Source organism: Equus quagga, chromosome 15 (assembly GCF_021613505.1).
Source record: "Equus quagga isolate Etosha38 chromosome 15, UCLA_HA_Equagga_1.0, whole genome shotgun sequence".
Taxonomy (NCBI): domain Eukaryota; kingdom Metazoa; phylum Chordata; class Mammalia; order Perissodactyla; family Equidae; genus Equus; species Equus quagga.
In genome coordinates this window covers 46609296-46615295 of record NC_060281.1, presented here as the reverse complement: position 1 = coordinate 46615295, position 6000 = coordinate 46609296, and the positions used below count along the sequence as shown (strand labels likewise).

At 43.6% G+C, this 6000-nt stretch overlaps 1 protein-coding gene across 2 annotated transcripts in view; it reads left to right on the top strand.

Moving 5' to 3' along the window:
* The first annotated feature begins 2074 nt into the window (after nucleotides 1-2074).
* The window catches only part of RNF144B (ring finger protein 144B), a 160579-nt gene continuing 156653 nt past the window's right edge, over nucleotides 2075-6000 (top strand). For both annotated transcript variants that reach the window (XM_046640011.1, XM_046640012.1), the window contains exon 1: nucleotides 2075-2274. The gene's annotated coding sequence lies outside the window, so the exon portion shown is untranslated. The remainder of the gene's footprint in view (nucleotides 2275-6000) is intronic.

The following is a 6000-nucleotide window of genomic DNA, read 5'->3' as shown; positions in this document are numbered from 1 at the left end:
CATGCTGCTTCTAGAGCTCTTCTCCCTGACTCTCTCTCCTCGTCATTTGTCCTCTGCCTGTGCAGTAGTCTTTCTCGGGTAAAAATCTGATCTCATCCTTACCTTGCCTGTAACATTTCAGTGCCTTCCCCTTGGGGAATAAAGTGCAATTTTGAAAACATAGCCTACAAGACTCTACATGATCTGGCCTCTGCTTACCTCTCTAGCCTTGTCTCTCCATTCTTCCTGCCAGCCATTCCCACTCCCACCCCCAAGAAAAAATCCTCCACAATAAGCCATAATAAGCTTCTTTAAATTCTTTGAGTTGCCATGTTCTTTCTTACCTTTGGCCTTCTCCATGTTATCCCCCCTACTGGAAAACTCTTTCTCCTCCTACTCTCCCGTCCCTGACCAAGTTACACTCGCCTCCAGGTCTTAGCGTCAACGTCAGTTCCTCTGTGCTTCATGTGTACTGCCCTCCACGTGTGCCATCCTCCATCAGAGCGTCTACTTTTAACAGCCTGTTTACTTGTCTATGCCCCTGTTCAGCTGGGTGAGGGTAGAGATGTTGCCTTTCTTGTTAACTCTCCCATCCATACCACTAGCAGTGTCTCAGACTAGCAGGCATTCAATAAAATATTGGTAGAACGAATAAGAAGGCAAAGAGCCTTTGTGGTGACCACCTCCTACCCCCTTCCTATATCACCTAAGCTGGTCCTTTCAGTTGCAGTAATTTATATGATGTGTTTATCTTCAGATACCCACCTCCTACCCAATGGAAAAACCTGATAATTCTAGTAAGCATCCATTTTTTTCCAGCCCTCAGATTAGAAAGTTATCTGATAAATTTAGAAAAGATAATGGATTAATATGGAGTCTCTTTTTTTTTTCCTTTTTCTCCCCAAAGCCCCCCCCCCGTACATAGTCATATATTCTTAGTTGTGGGTCCTTCTAGTTGTGGCATGTGGGACGCCACCTCAGCCTGGCTCGATGAGTGGTGCTATGTGGAGCCCAGGATTCGAACCGAAGAAATGCTGGGCCGCCTGCAGTGGAGCGCAGCGAACTTAACCACTCGGCCACAGGGCCGGCCCCAATATGGAGTCTCTTTAATAGGTATGCATTTATCAGGGCTCTGTAATAAACTAGTTGCTTCTCAAGTTAATTCCTAGCATCCTTTAAATTACAGCATGACTGATTATGAATAATACTGCAGTGCTTCTAACCTACTCCATAAATCTATTTTATATTGATAGGTAATGAATGAATAAATGGAGTGCCGTTTAACAAGTCACCTTCCACATTCCCAGTAGGGATTAGGTGACAGGTAGCTCGTGCATGCTAGTGATACAGTGATGTTTTCAAGGATCCCTTTGCATCGTTCTTGTCTTTTATATTATTCAGTATGGTCTGCCCATTGCTAGTTCCTTCGCCATTAGAAGTCTCTGAATACATCCACCTGCTCCTTCCCAGAACTTTGGCTTCAGAACTGCGACTCTCCTAAGTGAGAACGGAGGTTCCAGGCTCTGGGCATGTTCAGTAACCAAAGCCAGGTGTAATTAACTTCCCTTGCTCTGACTCCGGGCCCTGACAGGTGGCAGGTATCGACAATGCTGGCAAGAAACTTGCCTTGTCTTGTACAGCTGAACATATGCTTCCTGAAGCCAATCTAACATCCTGGCAACCTAAGTTTAAATAGTGGGGACGCCTGGGTTTTTAAAACAATAAAATGGAAGTTATTGTTTTGGAAAAATTAAAATGACTGGCAGGCGATTCTCAGAACACTATGTAGATGAATATCAAGTGTTAAGTGATGTTGTGGTTAAGACAAACGAGGACGGAGACGGGATGAATGGAAGTCGTGCCTACCTTGAACCTCACAGGGCAGATGAAAGATTTTAAAAGGGTTTTTCTGAAATCGCCCTGCCCCAGAATTTCAAGGACCACAATCGCTGCCTCCTTCCTAAAGAGAGTGCGTTCCTGGGGGAGGTGTGTGCGTGCACGCGCTCGTGGAGGGAAGGCTCTGGAGAGGGGCCACCGCTCTCTGGAATAAACAGCAGGGGGAGAAGGGGAGCGCGACGCAGGGCCGCCGGAGGGGGATGAGCAGGCAGGCAACAGGGGCGAGGGCCAGAGGAGGGGGCCCGAGACGCGCGGAGGGGCTGGTAGCTAGGAGACCCGAATGCCTCTGATACCTGGAGCGGCTGCCTGGCGAAGCTGACAGCGGACCCGCAGCGGGCGCACGCCCTCGCCCTGCCCCTCCCGGGTCTCCCTGCTCCTTACTCCGACCTCGCGCGCAAGGTAAGAGGGGCGCGCCGTGCCGCCCCCGCCTGAGCACCGCCCGGGCCCGCCGTCCCAGCTGCCGGTTCGGCCTCCCCGGGCTGTCACCTCCTTCTTCAGGGACTCCGATCTCCGCCATCCTCGCTTCTACTCTGCGGCCCGCGGGACCCCCGTGTCCTCTCCACCCTCACCCATCACTTTTTCCTCGAGCCCTGGGCGCTGGGGTGGGTTGGGAGGGAGCGCGGGGGAGGAGGCAGGATGTCTTCCCCCCTCTCCAGGTGGCGCAAACACCGACGCACCGTTTTCCCCGAGTCTCATAATCTCCGGGCGGAAAGATCGCAAATCTCCTTTCTAAACATATTACTGTCCTAACTTTGCAGGGGGGAGGGGCGGGGTAGATACTAACGCTTCGTCAAGGTAGGTGTGCCGTCTTGTCTTTTGTAGCTGCACTAAACAATAGGTTGAGGTTCTTGGGGTTTATCTTTTGTGAAAATTAACTACTGTGGTAAGTTTACAAGGTTTTCTGGGTGGCTACGGGGCTAGAACTTTATCACAGCCTAAAGCAATAGCTCCTACTCGGGCACTGAGATCCTGATTCAGAAATCCGGAGTTTGTGTGTATGTGTAGGCTTCAGTGTATTTAAAAAGCACTCCAGGTGATTGCGATGCACTCTCTTGTCATAATCCCGTGAAAGTATCTGTAAGGTCTGCGTAGGAGAGAGAGGGGGTACCTAACTGTTGGTAAGCATCACCTGGAAATAGTGTGACTAGAGAATAAAAACGGAGTGAAAGCTAGTTCCCTTCAAGTCGATGAATTTCTTGTGGTATCATTGGTTCTAAGAGGGCAGTTTTAGGAAGGGAGACTTAAGGTTCATTGAAAACTCAGACATACGGTGGAGAGAAACATCGTACTTCTGAGTCCTTGTTAAAGAGGTAGCTTTTAAACGTCAATTTTTACTTCACAAGTGCTCTGGCGATTAGAAAAGACTGAGGCCTTTTCTCGTGGGAATCAGAAAATTTTTCTTCACTATGTTTGCATTGACTGACTTTCTGTTAATGACCACTGGCATTTTTACATGTTGATTATTTTAAGGCTGAAGACCCCAGTGGTCTTTGGAACCAGAAGGAGAAATTATCATATAAATTAACTTAGATACTGTTTACATTCCTAACTATTTGAACCAAGCTCTTCCACCCTGACTTGGTCAAGAGTGTCTGTAAATTATAGTATATTTGAATTTACACAAATACTGTTTCTCCATTTTGCACTTTGCCATAGATGTACATCTTCTGCTTTTAGTATGTATCTATCTATGTACCTGAACCGTTCTAAGTACCTAACTTAGCATGTAACTACCAGGGGAAATAAAGATTTTTATTTCTCTGTCTTTTGGGAAATTGAGGTCAAGGACTAATTTTTAAAAGTGCTATAAGGTAGGTATGGTATTAAATCATAAAACTGTTTGTGAAATGAGATAGATGTTCCTTATGAAACAGGGAGGATATTTGGTACCTGCTTTCAAGGATATTAGGGAGAAGTAGGAGACTGTAAAACATTTTGAACTTTTAAGAAAAGAGTCACTGTCTAGGTGTTGAACCAATGTGATTGTTTTCGTGGCAAACTTTTTCTCGTTTCTAAAATTAACTTTCCCCTCGGAAAATAGCGCAGATGCACACAATTCAGCCAACCAAGTCCAGAAAATACTGTGTTTGAATTTTAAAAGTGACCTTAATGCATCCCTTATAGATGCAGTGTTTGCAGCCTATGCCACAAAATATGCAGAAATATTCATTGCTAGCTGACCTTTTCAAAGCATTGCCTTAATGAGGGGCGTTAAGGACAGTACAATATTATGTTATGAATGTCATTGGCTCAGGCAAAACTATTATTATTTTCCTAAGGTTTTTGTGTCTATATGTGTACACTGGGTCTGGGACTTACATAATTATGTATATAGATGTAACACATGTTTTTAATAGGAACAAAAACCCACAATATTTTTCTTTGTGGCGGAACACTGTAAGCATTAGGTTTTGATTATTTTTTCATGGAAATTTTAGTATGACAGAACTAAAAACTTCAAGGAAATATATCTATAAAGACCTGTTTGGAATGAGGGCCTTTTTAATAAAAGATGTTTGAAGCCCTTCGTCTGTGTACTTAGCCTTCATCGAGCAGTCCTTTGTGAGCCAGTAAGGGTGGTATATCCAATTCTGGCAGCCTCAGTCAGTGGATGATTAGACCCTGCCACTCTTCTCCAGACCTTTAATTTGGTTTGTAACTTGATGCTTCACTGACCCTACACTCTCCCTGCCATGCTAGCTCACAGAGGAATTGCTGGCACTCTGGATTGAATTTTTTTTTCCCTCTCATCAATTAGAACATGTTTGTATCGGTTGCAGAATGCAGTTACATTTTTAGCTCAGTATTCTAAGAAATTCCTTTAGCCACGAAGAGTAGCTTTAGTAAAGCCTGGATCACAAATTGCCTTATTTCCTTGTGCTATGTTAATTTCCCAATGATTCAACTGTGTAGAAATAATAGAGTGATAGAGTATTAAAATTGAAAGGCATGTTAGAAGTCATCGAGACTCTCATTATTTCTTTCTACAGATGAATATTGAAGCACTCATAGCCATAATCTCAAACTTTGAGAGTAGACATTAAATTTTATATTCTTTCCAGTTCTTGTAATAATGAAGATTTTGCTCATTTGAAATGATTTTATATACGAATTCGATAATGTTGGATTGGCAGCAAAGGTGCAAATCTTGGCTAGATTTCCAGTGAAACTCAAAGTGTGACGTTAAAGGCAATGTAGGTCATTTACAGGGGCTGTGAATTATTCTAAACTGGCATCCCATGTTTTTCATTACCTTGGGTGGGCACTACTTCAACTGCTGACAGAAGAAAAGGATGCACTAAGAAAGATGTGTCTAAAGAGAAAGGAGTAAGGTAGTGGGGAGTATGAAGAGCATGATTTTCTAAATCAGCAGATCATTCAGGAATGATTAGCCTCCAGGCCTCTGCTCAGAGATTTTAATCTGAAATAATGGAAACAATTGTTGGAGGTTCTGGCCCTCAAAACCCTACTTAATTGAGGCTTGCCTTTTGGAAGAACCACTTATTTTTTTACGTTTTATTGAGGTAACATTGATTTATAACATTGTATAAATTTCAGGTGTACATCATTATATTTTGCCTTCTGTATAGACTGCATCGTGTTCCCCACCAAGAGTGTAGTTAGCATCTGTCACAGTACAAATGTGCCCCTTTGCCCCTTTTGCCTCCCCCTCTGTAAGTCCCACTTCTTGATGTTTCTATCTTTTAAGATCTTCTATCTTAAAGATCTATCTTCCCAAGATCCTAGTGTTGAGACATTTTTCTTTTGACACTGATTGTAAAGAATTTGTCTTGATATGTAGGCACTACAAGGATTGGATCCAATCTTAACAAACCATAGAATCTATGGAAGTACAGTAGTCCCCCTTATCCATGGTTTCACTTTCTGAGGTTCCAGTTACCCATGGTCAACCATGGTCCAAAAATATTAAATGGAAAATTCCAGAAATAAACAATTCATAAGTTTTAAATTGCCTGCCTTTCTGAGTAGTGTGATGAAATCTCACACAGTCCCGCTTCGTCCTGCCCAGGACGTGAATCATCCCTTTGTCCATTTTATCCACACTGTTTACGTTCCCCGCCTGCTAGTCACTTAGTAGCTGTCTGGGTTATAAGATCAACTGTC